Source organism: Equus caballus, chromosome 15, assembly GCF_041296265.1.
Source record: "Equus caballus isolate H_3958 breed thoroughbred chromosome 15, TB-T2T, whole genome shotgun sequence".
Classification (NCBI taxonomy): Eukaryota; Metazoa; Chordata; class Mammalia; order Perissodactyla; family Equidae; genus Equus; species Equus caballus.
In genome coordinates this window covers 30,214,046-30,225,803 of record NC_091698.1, presented here as the reverse complement: position 1 = coordinate 30,225,803, position 11,758 = coordinate 30,214,046, and the positions used below count along the sequence as shown (strand labels likewise).

The window sequence follows — 11,758 nt, the reverse complement described above, 5'->3', positions numbered from 1 at the left end:
AGTGCTGAACCACGGGCAGACAGCGGTGGGGCCGTCCATTCTCCTGCCCCTGCTGTGACCTCAATGCTCTTGTCAGACCCTGAGTGGAGGACTCTGATGGGGTCAGAGGGCTCCAGTCCTCCCCAGGGCACTGCTCGGCGACAGGGAAACTTCATGGCCCACTGAGCTTGTCGTCCAGCCCAAGGAAGGCAGCCTTTGGCTGGTGGCCCGGGCCCAGTTCCCGCCGGGTGTGACCATGCGACCTGAGCTATGTGACACAGAGCGTGGCAACTTGCATGCTGGCTGCCTCTTCTGCCATGGCTGTGGGGCCTGGCTGGCCCCTGTGCTCTCGGACAGCTGGGCTTGTGGCCGTTGGCCCAGCTAGCAAGGAAAGGGCCTTGACTTGTGCCTGGCGTGTGGCAGACCCTCCGCTCACGGGAGGTGACTGAGTACAGGACTGAGTTGGAGCTCACTAACCCCAGTTTCCAGAATCGTGTGTATGTGGTGCCCATCCTGGGGGCTGTATTTTTTTTTTTTTTTTTAAGACAACAAAAGAAAAAAGAAGAGTATCTTTCTCAAGGTGTAAGTAACTCTTCACATCTATTCCCAGGGCACAGAGGAGTGAGCATTCTCGATGTTTTCTCGAGGTTTCTTAGAGGAAATCTCTCACCCATTCTTGCGGGTGTGGCACTTGGCTGCTGGGAACAGACACAGTTTATCTTGCAGAAAAACTGTTTTGCAAGAGGTTTCCCACAATTATGGTCTAGGGAGGGTCCCTGCCAGCTTTTCTTAGTCACTTGGGCTTCGGAGGGGGAAGGTGGGTTTTTTTTTTGTTGTTCTCTCTTTTTTTTTAATCTAAAGGCGAGAGCCATCTGGGAGCAGGCACACATGGGTAATTACCCGAGTTAGGAGACAAAAGGACTGCTGATCAGCAGTTCTCAGTGCCGCTGCAGGTGGCTGATGGCTTTTGGTGGAATGTCACCAAGTGCTCAGGCTGGGCGGTGAGTCAGAAATCCTTAGGTCACTTGCGGTTTTCTTTCATGGTTTTGCTGTGACTATTAACTTGTTTTTACTTAACAAGAAAAACAGGTGCCTGGGTGTCTGTTTGAAACCGTGTTGCCCTGCTCTTAACAGCTTACTGTAGTCACATGGCAGCCCCGGTTCGGTTGGCACTAAATGGATAACTGAAAATAAGGAGTAGCCAGCAAGCCCTTTAGACAGGGCATCCCTGGGCACCAGGACCAGGCCTGGAACCTCAGATCCTTGTGAGGTTCCTGAGGAGGGAAAGTGAGCTTGGATTAATCAATTGGGCGATGGACTTGAGCTGCCCACTTGTTGCCCTCGCAGGGCCCTCTGGAGCGAATGCCCCCCGTGGAAGGGAGCACGTGTGCTCTGACCTTGGCTTTGATTTTTTACAGGCCACCTGGATGGGCTGACGGCTCTCACCTTGAGTTCCGTAGCCTTTGGGATGGAAATAAAAGCAGCGCATTTGTCCAAACGCTGCTTTGGGGCGTCTTTCCACCTGGCCAGGCAGCCAGGCATGGAAACACTCTTGTGTTTCCAGGACCTGAGGATGCACAGGACCTCCCGCCTCCCCGGCTGCAGGTGCTGGCTGCTTCCCTCGGGTCCTAAGACCTGAAAGGATGAGTTTCAGGCTTTACTGAAAAGACCTTCAGAAATGAGAATATTTGGCTTCAATCAAGTCTGCTCTGTTTGCAGGGATGAAAGAGAAGGAAGGTGCCAGCTTGAACCCGTGGCCTTGGGACTGGAAGTGGCTGGGACCTGCCAGAAAAACATAGACCTTTTTTACCAGGAGTTAAAAGTGGCCCCAGATGTCCTCCTTTTGGCCTGTCCTCACTGTACCTGCATTATAACTATGTTCATGACCTTTAGTCACGGAGAACGGCAGGATTAGGGTTTTCATCCGCTGCTGGCAGCACAGGTGGTTGGGCTGCCAGTGATTGCCCAGCGTGTAACTTCCCAGTTGTCTGCCACCAAGCCAAGGCTGCAGGGTCCCCTGGAAATTGTGGGGTGCTTGGACTTTTCCCTCTGTGGCTGGGAGCTCCCAAGATTTGCTGCCTAGCCATGTCACCACAGCTGGCAGGAAGAATCAGGGTGGCTGGATGAGTCAGACACTCTAGGATATTAGAGATGAATGTCACAGAGGTCATGTCTGAGGGATACGGCAGGCACAGCACTGCAACCAGCTGCTCTCCAGGAGGTGCCAGTGGTACAACCGGGAGAAAGAGTGGCTGCAAGTCCCCCTTGCTTTCTTCCCTGCTGTGTCCCCAGTCCTCGAACGTGCATAGTACACAGTAGTTAATTCATTGGTGGGATGAATCCATTTTCTTCTTTTTGGGAGGAAAGAGGCGGTGCAGGGGGGCACCTGTCAATGCGTCACTCGTCTCTTTACAGGCTATCTTTTATCTTCCTGTCCCCATATGTGATTATTGGAGGGACGTGGAATGGTGTAAGCAAGAGGGCTGTTGTCAATGAATGAGTAGATCAGATTGGGGCTCCTGGGCCCCTGCCCTGCCCTCGCCAACGGGTGGATTGCCTGTGGGAAGCAGGGCTGGAGCGGGGCCTGCAGGAACCCTGGGCAATTGGGCAATGGTGGGGAAGCCGGCTGATGCAAATGACGAAACAAGTGGCTTGTGGATAAAGTGTTCTCTCCAGCATGTATTTGCCAGAGGCTGAAAATTCATCAGGATGAGGCCCAGCATGTGCTGGAAGCTGCCCTTGCAGCAAGTGGGAGATTCCTTCAGTAGCTGCAATTCCACACTCAGGGAGCCTGTGGTCAAGAGGCCTCCGGTGGCCTCACTCCAGCCAACGAAGCCGGAAGGAGCTGCTATGCAAAGGCTGACAGCTTTGAAAGTCTGAGCTTTCTCTTAGGTGCTGGGAGCCCCTTCAACTTCTGAGCGCGTGGATGAGATGAGGCTAGGTGGGGAGACGTCCACCTTGCTGGCCACACTCATCACGTGCAGAGATGGCTCTGTGACCTGGTCACCGGAGGCATTTGTCATGCTCATGGGGACCATGAAAACCCTGAGACCCGGAGGCTCAGGGTGAGAGGTGGACAAGGGTCTTAAAATCCACATGAGCTACTTAGGGTTCCCTTGATTCACTCGCGTGGATGGAGCACCTATTGCACATGAGTAACTGGACCAGGCTCTAAGGACAAAGCTGTTGCTGGTAACAGATAAGATCAGACGTCTGAACAGGAGCTGCTGTCACCTGCCCGGAGCCTGAAGGTGTTTCTTAGGGAAACAGGGGAGGGGCGGCCCTTAGAAACTGCCAACAGAAGAGAAGTGTTTATTCTTTTATTTAAAAAGTCCAGTCCCTGGTTTTTGTTGTTCCATCTGGCGGTAGCTCTAGACGCATAATTGCCCCAACACGCTTGCCTTCCGCTTACCTGCTCAGCCTCATCTTCCCATCTAAGATGGGCTTGGGCGCAACACGTGGAGGGTTGGTGCCCAGAAGAGGAAACAGGAGGAGAGGAGACCCCACAAAGCAGCCTGATGGCGCCCCCTCCTCTGTCTAACTGGCTTCCAAGGAAACCAAGGTGTGTCTGGGGCGAGCCTTGCTGTGTGTGTTCCACTGTCCCTTTCCTCCTAGTGACAGGCAGTGCATTCCCCTTATTCTCCCATTGTGTCAAATGACCGCCATCTTCCCTTCGGCCATAGTCAACGCTCCACCAGAAGGAGTTCTCACTTTGTGCCAAGTAGCGTGTGGCTGGGGGAGAGAGCACCAGGCCTGCTCTGTCCTCAGAGAGCTCTTCCTTCAGGAAAGAGAAAGGAGCACAGGAAGCCCAGTGCAGACCCTCCCAGCACAAGCCACGTGCTCCCGCTCTGAGCAGTTGAGAGGCCTTGAGTTGTGGACGTGTGGGAGGTGTTCCTCCTAATTTGGGTCTCCCTTCCCAAGAATCTGTGAGCCCACTCGTTCAGGAGAGAGTGAGTCGTGAAAACCACTTTAACACAATGTCTTAGAGAGAACGGTGGACCAACAGTACCTAAAATCCTTTAACATGGTGTCCGTGTGGGGATTTCCTTCCCCTGTTCTCAAGGCCACCTCGAGGGGAGGCAATTTCCTGCCCCCCATCTCTGGCAGTGTTGGGGTGAACGCTTTGTTTTTCTCCACCCAACTTACTGACCTGCCCCCCGGGGAGAAGCCATGTCGTGTCTGACTGGGGAGACTGGTGACAGCCTGAATATGTTGAGCCGCATTTACAAGGGTGGCCACCATTTTGTTTTCATCAATGTTCTCTTTCACCCACGTGCACACCACTATCATCTCACTCCTTTAGGTATGGCCAGGGCTGCTCTCTGCTGCCTTTCCAGAGGACAAGCATCTCTGGGGTAGACTCATTCTCTCTCACAGTCCATTTCTTTCCTGCCATCTGCAGGACCTGTGGGCCAGGCATAGCATTTTACAGAGTGCGCAGCAGACCCAGCCTCCCCTCCGGCAGGTCCATGGCCTGGACTTGGGTGGTGATGCTCGGAGCCTCCAGGTTGGCCTCTGGGACCAACCACATTCTCCAATCCAGCTTTTTCACGGAGCTAGGAACTCTGCAGCTTTTGGGCCACTTATTCCTTATTTTCATCAAGTTTCTTTCACGTGTGGGCTGTAAGATTTCAAGGAAACACAGTTTTCTTGAGCACTGACTTATCACAAATACTCTTAGAAGTGACAGCATTTAGTAACAAGTGTGCCTTCCATGTCCTTGTTGTAGAGACATCTGATGAGCTGCGTTGTCTTTGCTTCATTGAGTCTGGGGCCTCAGCTGCGCAGATGGAAAGGCTGGTGTTGATGCCATGCTGAGGGCTGGAGTCATCCAAAGACTCGTTTGTATTTGTAGAAGTTGATGCTGGTCATCAGCTGGGAATTCGGCTGGCACTGTTGGCCAAAACAACTATGTGAGGCCTGAGCTTTCTTTCAGCAGGGCAGCCTCAGAGGGTCGGACTTCTTCTCTTGGGCTCAGGATTCCAACCACAAGATGGAAACTGCCTCACCTTTTTATGACCCAGCTTTGGAAACCTGGTGTGGCACTTTAGCTGCATGCTTTTGGTCATAAGCAAGTCTCAAGCCTGCCTCTCGAGGAAAGGAATCACATCCCACCTCTTGAGGAAGGTTCTGGAAGAGCATGTGGTGGGGACGTATTCCTGTGGCCACCTTTGGAAACACACTCTGCCACAGAACAGAGAGAAGGGAACTGCCAATGTTCCCTATTGTGTCTGTCTAGGTCTACCGGCAGCACCAGGTTGAGACGAGCAGAAGCTGGCGAGACAGCTCTCGGGAACAACCAGTGACAGAGAGGGTGGTGGGTTTCTCGTATGTTTGAAATACCCATGTAGAGGGCAGGGGGCTCAGGGACCGTGGCTTTGGGATATTGTTTACTGGCTGCACGTTCTGTTCTGGACTCTTAAATCTCAGCTCTTGCATTATGCGGCTAAGCAGCCCTCCCCTTTACATTTTGGGCCCAAAATACTGCCAGGAAGGGGTGGCAACAGTTTTCCATGAAAATGCCTTGTGCGGTGCCTGGGACCTAGTACATGCCTGACAAATAAGGCCATTATTATCCTGGTCTGACTCTCTCATAATCTGTAATGAGTGCTCCAGGCAGGGGAGCAACAGGCCCTTCTCTTTTCAGACCTGTCTGAAGATGGAACCACGTGAAGGAGGTTTCTACCTGACCACTGCCTTGCGGATTTAAAAAGCTGACTCTCACTCGTAAAAATTGCTGAGAGGCGAGGAGCTTGGTGATAATTTTAATATTCAGTGTCTATTTAAATAGGTAGAAAACTGCCTTATTTTAAATACTTTATATTCTAAGTACTTTTTTATTATGTTGTATTGGGCATCTGCTTCATAAATATATCTTATGTGTGGTAAATATAATTTTTTTTTAAAGTATCTATATTCTAGGATCCTGTCATATCGTTTTCTTGGGCCTGCGTGCTGGATGTCCATCACCATTGCTGTAGGAAAGAAAGTTCATTGGCTCCTCCACTATCTGAACTAAACTGAATGGAAATATCTCAAGGGCAGGTAAATTTGGGCTGAAAGGCTTGAACTTCAGGGCCTCAATAACTTTTATTGTAGGGGTTTTTTCCCCTTCTTTTTATGTCTGTCATGTTTGTGTGTGTGTGTGTGTGTGTGTGTGTGTGAGGAAGATGGTCCCTGAGCTAACATCTGTTGCCAATCTTCCTCTTTTTGCTTGAGGAAGATGGTCCCTGAGCTAACATGTGTGCCAATCTTCCTCTACTTTGTATACAGGATGCCACCACTGCAGGGCTTGATGAGTGGTATGTAGGTCCACGCCCAGGATCTGAACCTGCGAATCCCAGGCTGTTGAAGCGGAGTGTGTGAACTTAACCACTCTGCCACCGGGCTGGCCCCTATGTCTATCATGTTTTGATATTTAGAAGCCTAGATTCAAAGCAGTAGCCTTGTGGGGACCTAGCGCATGACCTGGAATGCCAGCAAACAGACACATGTGGGTGTACATTCTCCGCTGGATGGGTCCAAGACCAGGAGGACAGGAAGTCTGCCAGCTTGAATGCCAACATCAAGTAGGCAGATGGTCCTGGCAAGGTTAGCAGCCTTTAAAAGTCATGTTTTCCAAGAATATTTAATGACAGAGGGAAATATGATCTAATGGTAAGTGAATTGTATCCAAGCTCCGAACTGTGTACCCTGGACGGTCTGGGGAGTCAGCTAGAACAACCACAGGCACGAGGCGGTGCCAGCCAAACCCTGCTTACTCATTCCTGAGGAAGGGGAGATGGGGAGGAAGCCCCCACAGGAGGGGCAGAGCCCTCGAGATTAGTTAACGCCTGACTGACAGAGTCAGAGAGGAGGAGGATCTTGACAGGCAACCAGGAGGTGAGACTGCTAGAAGGGGACTGGGGACACTATAGGGAAAGCTCATTGCTGTGGACCATTTTCCCATGAGTTGGCCCTGGGCGTGTCATCCCCAACCTATCCTGCATGTTTGACTGGAGGCCATCGGTTGCTGACCTCTTGTTTGGCATTCCTTTGGGCTCCCCTAAAGTCCTGTCTGTATGGTTCTTATCTTATTTTAGAGTACCGTTTGAGAGGTAACTTGAATGCAGTCTAGTCCCACAACTAGAAGCTCAGCTTAAATGAATCTACGTGGCTTCAAAAATAAATCGCACGCGTGTTTTTCGGTCGTCATCACTAACAGTTGTCAATAACTTGCTTTGGGAGGAGTTGCTCATCTCCGTGGGCTTAAGATGTTCACACGAATGGAAGCTGTTAACACGGATTGGTGTGGCCTTCGCAGACAGAGGTGCTTATTTATTTACAGACTTTGGTTTAGATAGAAATGAAAGGAGAGGAAATAGTTTGTATTATGAAGGTGAGGAAATGGAAAAAACCAAATTCTGGTTCAAAGGGACTGCTTTCTGTGTGCCATTGGCCCGTCGCTGCCGCCCCCGCAACCCCAGGTCACTTAGGGAGAGAATGAGGAGGAGAGCAAGGGGTTCCGACTGTCCTTCAGGGCCCTGGCAACCGGGGGCTCGGCCGCCTCTGTGGCTGCGTGGTATTCAGGCGGAGGGCATCCTAGTGCTCGCTGGTCAGGCAGTCGTCTGCCCTTACCCGCTTCCTCCAAAGTTAGTTACAGGTTTCACGGCGTTAATTGGGATGTGTCTAAATTCCTTCTCAAGGGAAAAGTTTTGGACATTTTTGTAAACAAAAAGACAAAGAAAAAAAGCTGGTATGATTTCGGGGCTGGCCCCGTGGCCGAGTGGTTAAGTTCGCGCGCTCCGCTGCAGGCGGCCCAGAGTTTCGTTGGTTTGAATCCTGGGCGTGGACATGGCGCTGCTCATCAAACCACGCTGAGGCAGCATCCCACATGCCACAACTAGAAGGACCCACAACAAAGAATATACAACTACGTACCGGGAGGCTTTGGGGAGAAAAAGGAAAAAAAATAAAATCTTTAAAAAAAAAAAAAGCTGGTATGATTTCAAGAGGAATACATGTTTGTTGTTGACAATTTGCATGTTGACTCTGCCATACGTCCTTTTGGTTCTTTTTTTAAAAAACTTTTATCTGGATTTATTATAGATCCACAGGAAGTTGCAAAGATAGTGCAGATACAGTTTGTCTTACAGAATTATGGTCCAATACCAAACCGGGAAACTGGTCTTGGTGCAACATGCATTTATAGTTTTATGTCATTCTACCGCATAGATGCCTGAAACTGCCACCACAATCAGAATACAGAAAAGCCCCATCACCACGCAGATCCCCTCACGCTCCCCCTTACAGTCACATTCCTCTCTCTCGCCACCGTCCCTAACGCCTAGCAACCACTAATCTGTTTTCCATGTCTGTTGTTATTATTTTGAAAATGTTGTGAAGACGGAATCATACCGTATGTGACCTTATGAGGCTGCATTTTCTCTATCAGCAGAATTCCCTTGAGACCCATCCAAGTTGTCACATGTACCAATAGTCCATCCCTTTTTCTTGCAGAGCAGAGCTCTACTGTGATGCTTAATTTTATGTGTCAACTTGGCTAGGTGATGGGACCCAGACATTTGATCAAAGACTATTCCAGATATTTCTGTGAAGATATTTTTAAGGTGAGATTAACAGTTAAGTCAGTAGACTTTGAGTAAAGCAGATTACTCTCAATAATGTGGGTGGCCCTCATCCAATCGGTTGTAGGCCTTAAAAGAACAAAGACTGACCTCTCCCAAGGAAGACAGTGCTGCCAGCAGACTGCCTTCAGATGTGAGCTGCAGCCATAACTCTCCTGCGGGCCTCCAGCCTGCCAGCCTAGCTGCGGATTTTGGACTTCACAGCCTCTGCAAATGCGTGAGCCAATTCCTTAAAATAAATCGGCTTTCTCTCTCTCCATCCTATTGGTCCTGTTTCTCTGACTAATATAGATTTTGGTGCTGAGAGTTTTCCTAGAAGAACAGAAACTGAAGGGAGTTTTCTGAATTGGTTCTGGGGTTTCTGGAATTAGTTCTCTAATCTGATTACATCTGAAGGACAAGTGGAAGCCGCTAGAATCACCTCTACCAAGGAAAACCAAAAGCAGTAGCACGTGCCCAGGGGGCTGCAGAAATTAGTGCCACCATCAAGGACTTGAGAGATGCAGGGGTGGGGATTCCCACCACATCCCCATTCAACTCTCCTGTTTCGTCTCTGCAGAAGACAGATGGATCCTGGAGAATGATAGTGGATTATTCTAAGTGTAACCAGGTGGTGACCTCACAGCTGCTGTGCCAGATGGTTTCATTGCTTGAGTAAATTAAAACACTCCCTGGTACCTGGTGTCCAGCTATTGATCTGGTAAATCCTTTCTCTCCATACTTGTCCGTAAGATTCACTAGAAGTAGTTTGTTTTCAGCTGGCGAGGCCAGCAACACATCTTCACTGTTCTAGCTCAGGGCTATGTCAACTCTCCAGCTCTGTGTCATGATTTAGTTCACAGAGATCTTGATCGCCTTTCCCTTCCACAAGAAATCACACTGATCCATTACACTGATGACCTTATGCTGATTGGACCCAGCGAGTAAGAAGTAGCCACTACGCTAAACTTATTGGTAAAATGTTTGTGTGGCAGGGAGTGGGAATAAACTAAAAAAAAATTTAGGGGCCTTCTACTTCAGTGAAATTTCTTGGGGTGCAGTGGTGTGGGGCATGTTGAGATAGCCCTTCTAAGGCGAAGGTTGCATCTGGCCCATCCTACAACCAAAATAGAGGCACAGCGGCCAGGGGGCCTCTTTGGATTTTGGAGGGAACATACTCCTCCTTTGGGTGTGCTACTCCAGCCCATTTACGGAGTGACCCAAAAAGCTGCTAGTTTTGAGTGGGGACCAGAACAAGAGAAGGCTCTGCAATGGGTCCAGGCTGCTGCGCTCGCTGCTCCGTCACTTGGGCCATAAGATGAAGCAGACCCAATGGTGATGGAGGATGTCAGTGGCTGACAGGGAAGCTGTTGGGAGCCTTGGCAGACCCCTCTAGGTGAATCACAGTGCAGGCCTTTCAGATTTTGGAGTGAAGCCCTGCTATCCTCTGCAGATAGCTACTCTTTCTTTGAGAAATAGTTCTTGGTCTGCTACTGGGTCTTAGTAGAGACTGAATGTTTAACCATGAGCCACCAAGTTACCATGCGACCTGAGCTGCCCATCATGAACTGGGTATTATCTGACCCACCAAGTCATAAATTTGGATGTGCACCGCAATATTCCATCATCAAATGGGAGTGGTACCTACATGAGAGGGCCTGAGCAGTCCCTGAAGGCACAAACGTGTTATATGAAGAAGTGGCTCAGGTGCCCACGCTTCCCACTCCTGCGACACTACCTTTTCTCTCCCAGCCTGTGCCTGTGGCTTCATGGGGAGTTCCCCACAGTCAGAGGAGAGTTGGGCCTGGTTTATAGATGGTTCCGGCAATACGCAGGAAGCACCTGGAAGTGGACAGCTGCAGCTCTACAGCCCTTCCTGGGACATCGTCTCCGTGGCCAGATCTTCAGGCAGTGCACCTGGTGGTTCATTTTGCTTGGAAAGAGAAATGGCCAGATGTGCGATTATATACTGATTCATGGGCTGCGGCCAACGGTCAGGGACTCAGAAGGAACGTGATTGGAAAATTGGTGACAGAGATCCAGGAGGAGATGTGTGGCTAGATGTCTCTGAATGGGCAAAGAACATGAAGATATTTACATCCCATGTGAATGCTCACCAAAGGGTGACCTCAGCAGAGGAAGATTTTAATAATCAAGTGGATAGGATGACCAAATTTCTGGATACCAGTCAGCCTCCTTCCCAGACACCCCTGTCATCACCAAATGGGCTGATGAACAAAGTGGTCATGGTGGCAGGGATGGGCTCAGCAACACGGGCTTCCACTCACCAAAGCTGACCTGGTTACAGCTGATGCTGAGTGACCAGCTGCTAGCAGCCGACACCAACACTAAGTCCCTGATGTGGCATCATTTCCCGGGGTGATCATCCGGCTACCTGGTGGCAGGCTGATTACACTGGACCCCTTCCATCATGGAGAGGGCAGGGTTTTGTTCTTACTGGAACAGACACTTACTCTGGGCATGGATTTGCCTTCCTTGCACACAATGTGTCTGCCAAAACTACCATGCATCGTGGACTTACAGGATGCCTTATCCACTTCACGGTGTTCCACACAGCATTGCTTTTTTTAAAAAATTATTTTGTTGGGGTCATATTGGCTTACAACATTGTGTAAATTTCAGGCGTACATCACTATATTTCATATTCTGTATCGACTGCATTGTGTTTACCACCAACAGTCTAGTTTCCATCCATCACTGTACGTATGTGCCCCTTTAACCCTTTCACCCTCCTCCCACCCCCTTCTCCTCTGGGAACCACTGATCTGTTCTCCTTATCCATGTGTTTGTTTGTTTATCTTCCACACGTGAGTGAAATCATATGGTATTTGTCTTTCTGTGTCTACACAGCATTGCTTTTGAGCAAGGAACTCCCTTCACAGCAGTCAAGCGTCTCAATGGGCTCATGCTTATGGAATTCATGGGTCTTACCATGTTTCCGTCCATCCTGAAGCACTATCTGGCTGACTTGATAGAACAGTGAAATGGCCTTTTAAAGACTCAGTTACAGTGCCAGCGAGGTGGCAATACCTTGCAGGGCTGGGGAAAGGTTCTCTAGGAGGCTGTAGACGCTCTAAGTCAGCATCCAGTATATAGTGGTATTTCTCCTACAGCCAGAATTCACGAGTCTGGGGATCAAGGGGTGGATATGG

General features: G+C 49.8%; 1 long non-coding RNA gene across 5 annotated transcripts; it reads left to right on the top strand.

The window, feature by feature from the left end:
- The first annotated feature begins 242 nt into the window (after positions 1-242).
- LOC111768042 (uncharacterized) lies at positions 243-10,542 on the top strand. 5 transcript variants are annotated; one of them, XR_011426298.1, is made up of 3 exons: positions 243-561; positions 1,398-6,570; positions 7,062-10,542. It is a non-coding gene; the product is annotated as an uncharacterized lncRNA (long non-coding RNA). The 5 variants fall into 5 exon arrangements; XR_011426299.1 differs by having other exon boundaries at positions 1,398-6,024; positions 6,253-10,541; XR_011426297.1 differs by having other exon boundaries at positions 1,398-7,288; positions 7,773-10,541.
- The last annotated feature ends 1,216 nt before the right edge of the window (positions 10,543-11,758 follow it).